This window comes from Equus caballus, chromosome 23 (genome assembly GCF_041296265.1).
Source record: "Equus caballus isolate H_3958 breed thoroughbred chromosome 23, TB-T2T, whole genome shotgun sequence".
Classification (NCBI taxonomy): domain Eukaryota; kingdom Metazoa; phylum Chordata; class Mammalia; order Perissodactyla; family Equidae; genus Equus; species Equus caballus.
Genome location: NC_091706.1, coordinates 29,799,627 through 29,814,004, shown reverse-complemented (window position 1 = coordinate 29,814,004; position 14,378 = coordinate 29,799,627).

Sequence of the window (14,378 nt, the reverse complement as noted above, 5' to 3'; positions counted from 1 at the left end):
CACTGCCTATGTTTTCTTCTAGAAAGTTCCTGGTTTTGGGTCTTACATTCGAGTCTTTAATCCATTTTGAGTTGATTTTTGTGCATGGTATAAGGGAATGGTCTACTTTCATTCTTTTGCATGTGGCTGTCCAGTTTTCCCAACACCATTATTAAAGAGACTCTCCTTTCTCCATCGTATGCTCTTGGTTCCCTTGTCGAATATTAGCTGTCCATAAGTGTGTGGGTTTATTTCTGGGCTCTCGATTCTGTTCCATTGTTCTGTGTGTCTGTTTTTATGCCAGTACCATGCTGTTTTGGTTACTATGGCTTTGTAGTATATTTTGAAATCAGGGAATGTGATACCTCCAGCTTGGTTCTTTTTTCTCAGGAATCCTTTGGCTATTTGGGGTGGTGCAGTGGTTAAGTGCACCCGTTCCACTTTGGCGGCCTGGCGTTCACTGGTTCGGATCCCAGATGTGGACATGGCACCGCTTGGCAAGCCGTGCTGTGGTAGGTGTTCCACATGTAAAGTAGAGGAAGATGGGCACGGATGTTAGCTCAGGGCCAGTCTTACTCAGCAAAAAGAGGAGGATTGGCAGCAGATGTTAGCTCAGGGCTAATCTTCCTCAAAAAAAAAAAAAAAAAGAACCAGTTCTTTAATTCAACTGGTATTAATTTTTGTAAATAGTGTAAGGCAGGGATCCATTTTTATTCCTCCCCAGTTGATACATTGCTGTTTCAATGGTGCTTATCAAATAGCCCATCCTCTTCTCAATAAATACATCTACCTTAGTTGGTGTATTAGCTTCCTTACATGGGTAAGATATTCAATATAATATAGCACCCAAAACGCAATGTTTAAAACTGTTTTTTAATAGTATTTTTTCATTTAAATTTGGTTGTCCTCTAATTTACTAATGCAAGTTGGTTAAGTGTGAAGATGAGATTCATAAATTCTTTCTCCTCATATGGATACAGTTCTTCTGAATTTAGTATGTATGGAAAACAAACATTAGTTTTTAACCATGTCAGTATTTCAGCCTTTGTCAACCATGAAATCAGTCATTTTCACAAGCATTCATATATATGTATGCTGAATAATAATAATAATATATATAATATATAAATAAATACATATATATAATTATATATGTTTTGGTATATGATATATAATCCAAAATATAATAAGAATACATTAATATTATATATTGCGCATATATACACGTGTGTTTATATGGGAATATGTATGTTCTTGGATACATTATGTATTATATACACATATATTTAGGTATATTTGTGTGTGTGTTATCTTTCTATGTTTTGCAAGGCTAGGCAAAAGTGAGCTTTGTGATATTTTAGGCTCATGTACAATGTGTACACCTACTATTTCTTTGGTTACAACAGGAAGAAAGAACATTCAGGAAGGCTACGTGTGTCATACATAAAAACACTCACTTTAAATTTAGATAGTCTGGGTTTGGATCTATGTTGCGCCACTTAATGAGCTGTGTGATCTTAGGCTCCTTAACCACACTACCCCTGAGTTTCCTCAGCTGCAAAAGGGAGATAACAATAGCCATATCATTTTAGGTATTGAATAAGTATATGTGTTAAAAACTTAATAAAGTATCCAGCTCCTATTAGTTGTTAAATATACATTATTTCCTTTTTCTCCCTTGTGTTCCAGAGTATATTCAGTGCATTAATCTGTAAAATAAGAAGAGAAAAATAATCCAAAATCTCTCCTCTACTTAACTCCTTTACTCTAAACAGCTGGCTCTGTTTCTCTAACTTGTTTTGTCCAAAATGAGAAAGACCAAAATATTTATAGGAAGCCCATGATTGGTCTTCATTGTCCCTCTAATGCATTTCTACCTTTTCAAACCTACTTCTTTTCTTTGCTTCCTAAGTACCTATCCCTACTTCTTCCCAGGCTCCAAAGGCTCAGACAGTCAAGCCCATCCTCCTTTATGCCCCTCAAACCCCTCATGTCCTAATAGCTTTCCACATGTTTTCACAGCATGAGATAGGTTGATATATAATTTTTACACTCATTTTCAATTTTCATAATAATCCTGAGAAGTAGGTATTATTAATATTCTAATGTTACTAAAGAGGCTCTATGACTTGTCTAAGATCGCCAGACCAAAAAATAGCAAAGCCAAGATTCAAACACAGACTTTCTGATTACGAATTGCATGTACTTTCTGCTGTCCCTTATTTGTATATGACTATTTTGTTTGACTAATCTGAATTAAGGTGATAGTGAATAGGAATCAGTTAATGTAGAATTTTTCAAAGTTTAATTGATTTGAGTCAATATTTAATAGATTTATTTGGTCACAGAAATAAGTGTGTATGCATGTGTGTGTGTGTTTGTGTATGTGTATGTGTAAAGCAATTATTTTACATCTCAGGAAATACTTTCAAGATATTACTCCTAGCAAAAAAAAATTGTATTTCAAAAAGAAGTAGGTTTAAATGTTGAAATATTTGAATTGCCACAGGAGAGTGAGCAAGAAACTGAGGAAAAACTGGAAGTTATAATTGCTATTTCTGGGAGAAATTCTTTTACCAGGGCCACCTACAGCATTAAAGTGTCACTGGTAAATCTGACATCCCAGAAAGCCCCTCACTTTAAAATTCAAAAGGTTCAAGTATAAGTTACTACATTTATTTTAAACAGAATAGAATGTACTCTTCTATGGCAAAATATCATGAAAACAGATATTTTTATTAGAGTTGCCAGATTTAGCAAATAAAAATACAGAGTACCTAATTAAGTTTAAATTTCAGATAAACAACAAATATTATTTTTATTATAAGTATATGCCTTGAAATATTTGGGAAACACGTAAACTAAGAATTATCTACTTTTTATCTGAAATTCAAATTTTACTGGTTATCTTGTGCTTTACCTGGAAACTCCAATTTTTATATCTCTAATACTACAGCCAAATCAATACTTATATTGATTTTCAAAACAATAGCAGCCACTAACAGCTAAACAGGATCATCACATTGCATAAATCTATTTTTTTTATAGTGGTAAAAAAACACACAACATAAAATCTTTCATCTTAACCATTTTTGAGAATACAATTCAGTAGTGTTAAGTAAATTCACATTGCTGTGCAATCAGTCTCCAGAACTTTCATCTTGCAAAACTGAAATTCTATAGCCATTGAATAACTCCCCACTCCCCCCGCCCCTCCAGCCCCTAGCAAGCACCGTTCTACTTTCTGCCTCTATGAATTTGACTACTCTAGGTACCTCATATGAGTGGAATCATACAGCATTTACCTTTTTGTGACTGACCTATTTCACTTAGCACAGTATTCTTCTGGTTCATCCATATTGTAGTATGTGTCAGAATTTGCTTCCTTTTTTAAGGCTGAATAATATGCCGTTTTGTTCATCCATTCATTTGTCAATGGACACTCGGGTTGTTTCCACCTTTTGGCTATTGTGAGTAATGCTATAGGGTTGGTGTCTTAGTCCTTTTAGGCTGCTATGGCAAAATACCACAGGCTGGGTAGCTTACAAACAGCAGAAATTTATTTCTCACAGTTCTCAAGGCTGAAAGTCTGAGATCAGAGTGCCAGCAACAACAGAAATTTATTTCTCATAGTTCTGGAGGTGGAAGTCCCATATCAGAGCACCAACACAGTCAGGTGAGGGCCCTCTTCTGGGTCACATATTTCTCACTGTGTCCTCACATACTAGAAGGGGCTGGGAACTCTGTGAGATCTCTTTTATAAGAGCACTGATTCCATTTACGAGGTCTCCATCCTCAACCTCTTCACCTCCCAAAGGCCCCACCTCCTCACACCATCACGTTGGCATTAGAACTCTAACATGTGAGTACTAGGAGGACACAAACATTCAGACCAAAGCAATTGGTTTCTTCTGAGGCTCTTCTCCTTGGCTTGTAGGTCACCTTCTTCTCCATGTGTTGTTACATGGTCTTCCTTCTGTGTAGGTCTATGTCCTACTTTCCTCTTCATATAAAGACACCAGTCAGATTAGGGCCAAACTCATTTTAGCTCAATTACCTCTTTAAAGACTCTCTATATCAACACAATCACATTCTGAGGTACTAAGGATTAGGAATTCAATATGTAAATTTTGGGAGGACACAATTCAGCCTACAACAGGTATAAACCCAGAAGTGCAATTGCTAAATCATATGGTAATTCTGTTTTTAATTTTTTGAGGAAACGCTATACTGTTTTCATAGTGACATCACCTTTTTACATTCCCACAAACAGTGCACAAGGGTTTCCTTTTCTTAACAACCTTGACAACACTTGTTATTTTTGGTTTTTTTTTTTTATAGTAGTCATCCTAGTGGGTGTGAGGTGGTATCTCATTGTGGTTTTGATTGATTTTCCTAATAGTAATGGTGAGCATCTTTTCATATGCTTCTTGGCTATTTGTATATCTTTCTTGAAGATGTACCTCTGTTCAAAATCTTTGCCCATTTTTTAATAAGATTATTTTGTTGTTGAGTTGTAGGAGTTCTTTAGGTATTCTGGATATTAATCCTTTATCAGATATATGCTATGCAAATATTTTCTTTCATTCTGCAAGTTGCCTTTTCATGCTGTTGATTGTGTTCTTTGATGCACAGTTTTTAATTTTGATGGAATCCAATTTACCTGTTTAAATTTTTGTTGCCTGTGTTTTTGATGTCATATCCAAGAAACTATTTCAAAGCCCAGTGTTATGAAGCTTTGCCCCTATGTTTTTTCTAAGAGTTTTATAGTTTTAGCTCTTACATTTAGGTCTTTATCTATTTTGAGTTAATTTTTTTTCTGTGATGTAAGGTAAGTTCATTCTCTTGCATGTGAATATTCAGTTTTCCCAATACCATTTGTTGAAGGCTTTCCTTTTTCCATTGAATAGTCTTGGCACCTTTGTTGACAATCATTTGGCCTTGTAGACATGGGTATATTTCTGTATTCTCTATTCTATTCCCTTTATGTGTATGTCTATCTTTATGCCAGTATCACACTGTTTTGGTTACTGTAACATTGTAATGATTTTTTCTTGTATATATTTATACATTTTTATTAGTATCTTAGCTGTATCTCTCTTTAAGACTTTGTCACTGATGTTTATCTAAAGAATGTACGTTAATACTGTTTTGTTTTTATTTTTTCATAAAATTCATTGAAATTTTCTTTTATGTTGCATTTTTGTGGTTGATAATTTGAAAATGTTGACATATAAATCAACTCGTTAGCTCTAAGCCATAATATTTTTAATTGACTACTATTTTTATAGATTCTGAGCAAATTCTGCTAAATGGGAAAATACTCTCATCTCTTCTTGTGGATATTATAAATGTGTAAGTATTTAAGTCCAAGTAATTTTTAACAGATACTATCATTTTGCCTCCAGGTATCTTCAACAAATATTTTATAAGACAAAACTTATACAAAAAATTGTCTCTTTTTTTGTGATCTTTGAATGTCACCAAGTTTAGATGCTGCAAAATTGTAAGCTTCATCAATTTAAATTCATTTAGTGAAGAATAAATGGATTTATCCAATTAAAAATAGAAGTGCCATCCAAAGACTCTTCTCACAAGTCAAGATATCCCAAAACACAATAATGGAATCTCAAAGTTAAATCATGTACACGATCTGAAGTTTCACCATTTATTTTGTTTAGTTTCTCTGATGCATTTGTACAAATATGTTTTAATGACTTCTGTCAGCAGGTTTTATTTCAATCATTACAATTTGTTAAAAGCTTAAATATTTTGATTCTCTATTTGTTGAATACTTTGAAGATTTTCAATAGAGTTTGGAAAAATGCAACCAAAATTTAAAGAATTCTTTGCATACACACAAAAATCTTATGCCACTGGAAAACCTAAAACTTCAAACATTTCTAAAATCTAATATGTGTGGGTAGCAAAGAAAGAAAGCATGCATTACCATGCTGATTATTATTATTTTGCATTCAACATCATCTTTGTCACAAAAATTTTGTAATTCAGTTACTCTATGTATATATAGAAACATATTTGAAATTTTGACAGCTACACCTTCTATATTTTATTGAGATAAAATTTACATATAACATTGTGTTAGTGTAATTAGTGTATCAGCTGTAATAAATTTGAAATCAGGAATTGTGAGACCTCCAACTTTATTCTTCTTTTTCAAGATTGTGTTGGCTATTCAGGATCCCTTGAAATTCCATATGAATTTTAAGATGGATATTTCTATTTTTGCCAAAAGTGACATTGGAGTTTTGATAGAGATTTCATAAGTTTGTTTTTTGACGGCTAGTTATTCTCTTCTTTATTTCCCAATATGGTTATTAGAATTTAGTGTCATTTCTAATTTCATTAGTTTGGATTTTCTTTCTGTGGAAAGTAGAATAGTAAATACACTACCAGGCAGCAAGAAATAGCACTTCTGAGAAGATTAACATAAAGAGAAAAATAAAAGACCAGGTCTACACATCACAAAAGTTATGAAAAAGTGGATATACTTGCTTGTTCTGCTTAGGCTGCCATAACAGAATATCACAGAACAGGTGGCTTAAACAAGAGAAATATATTTTCTCACCCTTCTAGAGAGCAGAGGTCCAAGATCAAGGCACTTTCTAGATTGGCTTCTGGTGAGATCTCTTTCTGATTTGTTAGAAAGCTGCATTCTTGCTTTGTCCTCACATGGCCTTTCCTCAGTGCTCAAGGAGGGAGAGAGTTGTCTGCTTCTCTCCCTTTTCTTATAAAGATACCAGTCCTATCTGCTTAGAAGCCCTCCCTTATAATTTCTTTTCACATTAATTACCACGTTAAAGGCCCTGTCTCAAAATACAGTCCCATTGGGTTTAGGGCTTCAACATATGAATTTGGGGGGAACATAATTCAGTCCATAATAACAAGGACTGAAAAATAGGGAATAAGAGAGAGATGTCACTAACAGGCAATGACAGCCTCTCATTGCAATGGCTGCTTCTGCTGCTTCGGAGAGAACTAGCAAGGCAGAGGCATAGTGGAATTCCAGAATCCGGTATTAAATTAATAGAGTTTATCCAGTGTCCGCAGTTGTGAAAACCAAGCTTTTGTGAATAAAAAGACTAGCTTCACTCATTCAATGGCATTTGAAAAATGACACACGGGGCTGAACCTGTGGCTGCATGGTTAAGTTCATGAGCTCCGCTTTGGCAGCCTGGGGTTCGCCACTTTGGATCCTGGGCTCAGACCTACACGCTGCTCATCAAGCCATATTGTGGTGGCATCCCACCCCAAAGAACTAGAATGACCTACAGCTAGGAGATACAACTATGCCCTGGGGCTTTGGGCAGGAAAAAAAAGATGAAGATTGGCAACAGATGTTAGCTCAGGGCCAATGTTCCTCATCAAAAAGCAAAAATAAAAATAAAAAGACACAATTTCCTGTTTACTTTTTGAATACAAACAGGATAAGAATATTTATATATGCAGACATTCAGTTTACATTTGAAAGAAGTGTGGATTCTATGACATTAAGTGAGATTATAGTAATAATTTCTCTTCTTTAATTTACCATAAAATATTTCCAAAGTTTCCTCAAAAGACAAAACACTAAATCTCAATTGCTATTGCAGTGAAAAAATGTGAGCCAGTATATAAATCACCTGGGTTCCAGAGGAATGCTTTATTTTTTAAACAAGTATTATTCTAGCCTCCTCATAACCTCTTCACTTCCAAATAACTAAAACAAAAGTTTAAAACAATTAGAAGACCTACTTGGTATTTTGGTAACACTACATATAAAGGAAATTTCAAAATTCTCATTTAAAAGCAACATTGGCATTTTTACCTTTACAAAAGTTGAGAAGACTACATCCAAGAAAATTAACTGTCTTCTAAAATTATATCAAATAAGTATGCTATTTCAAGCAACCTCATATAAATCAGAATTCTTTACAGGTTTTCAAACAGCATTTAAAACCACCATTTTCTCCACCAAGATTATGAATTAAAAATAGCACTTACCAATTCTTTCTCTAATAGTACTAGATTCAGTATTAGTATTCATTTATATATTTATATCTTTACTTTGTTTTTCTTATTTATTCCTTTTTAAAAAATTGCACAAAATTTCTAGAAATGCACAACCTCCCAAGATGAATCATGAATCATGAAGAAAATCTGAATAGACTGAATGCAAGTAATAAAATTGAATCAGGAATTTTAAAACTCCCAAAAAACAAAAGTCCAGGAAGTCCAGATGACTTCACAGGTAAATTCTACCAAACATTTAAAGGAAAATTAGTATCTATCCTTCTCAGTTTATTCCAAAAAACTTAGAAGGAAGGAATACTTCCACATTCATTTTATGAGATCATTATTACCTTGGTATCAAAACCAGACAAAGATATCACAAAAAAAGAAAATTACAGGCCAATATTCCAGATAAACAAAAATGAGCAAAAGTCCTCAACAAAATATTAGCAAATAAAATTCAAGAATACATTAAAAGGATCATACACTATGATTAAGTGGGATTTATTCCACGGATGTAAGGATAGTTCAACATCTTTAAGTCAATCAACATGATACCCCACATTAACAAAACAAGGGATAAAAATCACATGATCATCACAATAGGTGCAGAAAAAGCATTTGACAAAATCCAACATCAATTTATGATAAAAACTCTCAACACAGTGGGTACAGAGGTAACGTAGCTCAACATAATAAAAGTCATATAAGACAGACCCACAGGCAACATGATATTCAATGGCGACAAAATGAAAACTTTTCTTCTATCATCGGGAACAAGACAAGAAGGCCCAGTCTTACCACTTTTATTCAACATAGTATTGGAAGTCCTAGCCACAGCAATTAGGTAAGAAAAAAATAAAAGGCATCCAAATTAGAAAGGAAGAAGTAAAAAGGTCACCATTTGCAGATGACATGATAATATATATAGAAAACCCTAAAGACTACCAAAAACCATTAGAACTAAAAAATGAATTCAGTAAAGCTGCAGGATACAAAATGAATATACAGAAATTGGTTGCATTTTTATACACTAATAATGAGCTATCAGAAAGAGAAAGTAAGAAAATAATCCCTTTTACAATTGCATCAAAAAGAATAAAATACCTAGGAATAAATTTAACCAAGGTGGTGAAAGATCTGTATTCTGAAAGCTATAAGACGTTGATGAAAGAAATTGAAGACTATACAAATAAATTAGAAAAATATTCACGCTCATGGATTGGAAGAATTAACATAGCTATAAGGCCCGTACTTCCTAAAGCAATCTACAGATTCAACACAATTCCTATCAGAATACCAATGGTATTTTTCCCAGAACTAGAACAAAGAATCCTAGAATTTGTATGAATCTACAAAAGACCCCAACTAGCCAAAGCAATCTTAAGGAAGAAGAACAAACCTAGAGGTATCACACTCCCTGATTTCAAAGTATATTACAATGCTATAGTAATCAAAACAGTGTGATACTGGCTTGAAAACATACACATAGGTCAATGGAATAGAATAGAGAGCCCAGAAATAAATTCACACATAAATGGTCAATTAGTCTATGACAAAGTAGGCATGAATATACAATGGGAAAAATATCTTCAATAAACAGTGTTGGGAAACTAGACAGCTAAATGACAGAATGAAACTTCACCACTATATTACACCATATACAAAAATAAATTCAAAATGGATTAAACACTTGAATCTAAAACCTGAAACCATAAAACTCCTAGAAGAAAACAGACAGTATGCTCTTTAACATTGGTCTTAGCAATATTTTTTTGGACTAGTATCCTCAGACAAGAGCAACAAAAGCAAAAATAAACATAACGAGAATACACCAAACTAAAAAGCTTTTTGGACAGTGAAGGAAACCATCAACAAAACGAAAAGGCAACATACTGAATGGGAAAGATATTTTCAAATCATACATTTGATAAGGAGTTAACATCCAAAATATATAAAGAATTTACACAACTTAATATCAAAACAAAAAAAAAAAACAAAGAAACAACCCAAATAAAAAATGAACAGAGGACTTGAATGGACATTTTTCCAAAAATGACATACAAATAGTCAACAGGCACATGAAAAGATGCTCAACATCTCTAATGACCAGGAAATGCGAATCAAGACCACAATGAGATATTACCTCATGCTCATCAGAATGGCTATTATTAAAAAGACAAAAAAATAACAAGCGCTGGCAGGGATATGGAGAAGAGTGAACACTCATACACTGTTGGTAGAAATGTAAATCAGTGCAGCCACTATGGGAACTAGTATGGAGGTTCTTCAAAAAACTAAAAGCAGACCTACCGTATGATCCAGCAGTTCCACTTCTGGATACTTATCTGAAGAACACAAAGAACACTAATTTGAAGAGATATATGCACCCCTCTGTTCATTGCAGCATTGTTTGCAATAACCAAAATATGGAATGAACCTGAGTGTAATTGTCTATCTATATATGAATAGATAATAATGTATGATATTTATATATGTATATAATGGAATATTGCTCAGCCATAAAAAAGAATGAAATATTGCCACTTGTGACAACATGGATGGACCCAGAGGGCATTATGCTAAGTGAAATAAGTCAGACAGAGAAAGACAAACAGCATATGATTTCACTTATATGTGGAATCTAAAATACCAAACAAACGAACCAGTAAAATAAAACAGAAACAGTCTTATAGATACAGGAAACAAACTCGTGGTTACCAGAGGTGGGAAAGGTGGGGGGGGGGGGGTGAAATAGGTGAAGGGGATGTATAAATTTCCAGTTATAAAACAAATAAATCATAGGGATGTAATGTACAGCACAGGGAACATAGTCAATAATATTGTCATAACCTTGTATGATGACAGATGGTAACTGGACCTATCATGGTGATCATTTCATAATGTATGTAAATATCAAATCACTATGATGTACACCTGAAACTAAGAGGATGTTGTGTGTCAATTATACTTCAATTAAAAAACTAACACAGCCTGAATTTAAATCATTCCCAAATGCGATTTGGAAACCATGTTTGCTTGAAGTCAAGTGGTTCACTATTTGGAGTGAGTATTTTTGAAAAGTCACTGATAGTAAGTTCCAGCTTCACTGTTTTTGATGGCAATTTCCCTCTATTTTACTGCCCAGTAGCGAAGTTTAGTCAAGGGCAGCTGACTTACAAGCAGGACTTTGTATAGCAAGAGTATTAGCATAAGAATATGGCGGATCATAACCTGAGTTAAGACCTAGAAGATGTTTCAAATCTATCATTTCCAATGCATGTAACTTTTGGACAGTGATTTAAGCTAAGTTACTCTCAGTTCTTCTTTTAACCATTAAAATGAAAATGGTTAAATAAGGAAATAAAATAAAAATGGAAGTGGTAATATTGGTCTTACCTATTCAAAGGGATGTTGTAAGGACCAAAAGTCTGTGAAAATGCCTGGCACAGAAAATTTCAGGTAGAATTTATTGAAGAGTATGGTATAAAAACTGTATATGTGCTTTAGAGACACATGGAATTATAACTATAATCTTTGGTTAAGGTCATTTTTGTCCCTAGAACATCAATTTAATATGTATGAGGAGTCAGTGGTTTCATCTGGCATACAAAAATGATGTCTTTTCCAGTTTTGCTAATTATGAGATTTGAAATTATGACATTCCTTCATGTTGATCATCCAGTGTTCAGCAATTCATCCTCAAAATTATATATGTAATATGTACTATATGTTACTAGGTTAAGAATATATGGAAACAGCCAAAGTTAACTCTTGCTTTCCATTTAATCTTAAACATACTACTAGTTGCAGATAACTAGGACTATGCTTTATCAGATTTTTTTTAAGTAACAAATTAATATACCAGCAAACAGAAATCTGCATTCTTATTTCCCTTCTTGTATGACTATGGGAAAGTTATCTGACCTTTTTGTTACTTGGCAATTCTATACAAAAATGGAGGAAAATAGCATGATTCATATCCCAAAGTGAGCAGGATTCTCTTAAGTTTCCTTCAATAGTAAAGATGCTTAAAATCAGTATGAAATATCCATATAAAAATTCACATTTCAAAAGAAATCTTTCTCTAAATTTAATTCCTTATTTATTGTATTAAAAAGAAGCTATATCATCCAAGAAGAGGTATTTTTGTGTTACATATTCCTAAAACCCAGTGATTTCTATATTGCCTGTGATTCATGAGTCATAAGGAAATAACAATATTGTTAACATGAATAAAATTAAAATAAGCAAAAAACATGTTTAAAAATGTAAATTATTTTATTTGATTGCATGACCTATGCTCAGAATACATCATACCTGCAAGCTGTCTGACGAGTTTACAAACCAAGATTGGCTCTGTACCAGTGACACATAATTTTGATAAAGTAAGTGATTAAGTTGCTCATACTTAGTGGATGGAAAGCTGTTCTGAAAATAATGGGAGGAATCACTGTAATTGTCATACATAAATTATTTTGTTTATAATAAAATGCAGTTGAAGCAAAATAAGGCTGAATCAGTTACCAACATATGTTCTCGCATATCTCAGGCAGTCATTTCTGGAGGGTGATTAGCAAACTGGAATGTTTTAATTTGCATTGGCCATGTTTCTAAAATTGGATCATGAACATATGTGGTCAAATGATGAGAAAGTCCCCTGAGAATCAAGAATCATGTATTCCAATTCCACTTTAGCTGGTGTCTTAACAAAGTTGCAAATCCTATCTTCAGTTTGCATTTTCCAAGAATTATCATCTTGATAATTCTTGGGGGAGTAAGCTCACATGGTCAATATTCTAACATTGGCATCATAAGAAAAACAAGTTCTTGGGAAAAGCAATAGGTTGAGAGACATGATATTTTGCCTGATTTTGTCATTTCTAGCAGTGTGAATAATTTATCCTCTAACTCTCACATGTTTAGTGACCAGACTATGTTTTTGGATTCTTCAGCTCTTCATTCTATGAGCCTTGGTCTCATCACTGCCAAAATGAGAAAGATTTCAGGATTATTGTGAAAAGCAAATGAGTTAATAAATGTAATACGCTTAGCATAGTATCTAACACAAGGTAACTTTGCAAAAAAAGTTAGAAGTTAGTATTGATAGCAGGCACTCAAAAACCATCAATTCTCTTCACAACTCCTGTTACCTAACCTCCAAAATTTCAGCCCCTCTCCCTTAGCTAGCGTATCAAAAAGTATAGCAGTGCTATCTAAATTACGGGTAATCAGTACACATGATGGCACTATATTTTTCACTGTGATCCTATTATTTTGGTCCTCTATTTATTTTGGTGCTTCCATGTTAGGTGCAACTATATTAATAAATGTTATGTCTTCTTGATGGATTGTCCCTTTTACAATGTCCAACTTTGTCTCTTGTTATCTTTTTTGGCTTGAAGTCTATTTTGTCTGATGTAAGTATGGCTACATTCTGTTTCTTTTGGTTGTCATTTGCTTGTAGTATCATCTTTTATCCTTTCACTTTGAACATATGTTTGCCTTTAGAGCTGAGATGGGTCTTCTGGAGGTAGAATATTGTTGAGTTGTTTTTAATCCATTCAGCCATTCTGTGTCTTTTGATTGGTGAATTCAATTCATTTACATTTAGGGTGATTATTGATATATAAGGAGTTAATAGTGCCATTTTATCTTTCGTTTTCTGGTTACTCTATATTTCCATTTTTTTTCTTGTGTTTCCATCTGCTATTTTAGTTTAGTAGTTTCAGTGATGTTTTTCTCAGTTTCCTCTTTTTTTATGTTTTGTGTCTCTGCTCTGAATTTTTCTGTGGTTACAATGAGGTTTGTATAAAGAGTCTCACAGATAAGATAGTCCTTTTTCTGCTGATAGCATCTTCTCTTCATTTGCCTACGCAGATTCTGTCCTTATCCTCCTTCCCTTCTATGTTTTTGTTGTTACAAATTATGTCTTTTTATATTGTGAGTTTTTTACCAAACTGAAGTGATTGTAGTTATTTTTAATGCTTTCTTTCCCTTTAACCTTTATGTTATAATTAAGTGTTTACTAACCCATTCTGATATAAAGTTACAATTTTCTGATTATGTTGGTTTATTTATCACCTTGCTCAAAGTTTTGTATACCTTTGTTTTTTTGTTTCAGGTAGGAAGGCTCCTTTCAAAATTTTTTGTAAGGCAGATCTAGTTACAATGAGCTCCCTCAGCTTTTGTTTGTCTGGGAAAGCCTTTATTTCTCTTTCATATCTGACAAAATCTCTCTTCTGGATAGAGTATTCTTTGTTAACTGTTTTTATCTTTCAATATTTTGAATATATCATCCACCCTCTCCTGGCCTGTATAGTTCCTACTGAGAAATCTGCCAGCAGCCTAATGGGAGTTCCTTTGTAAGTTATTATCCCCCCCTC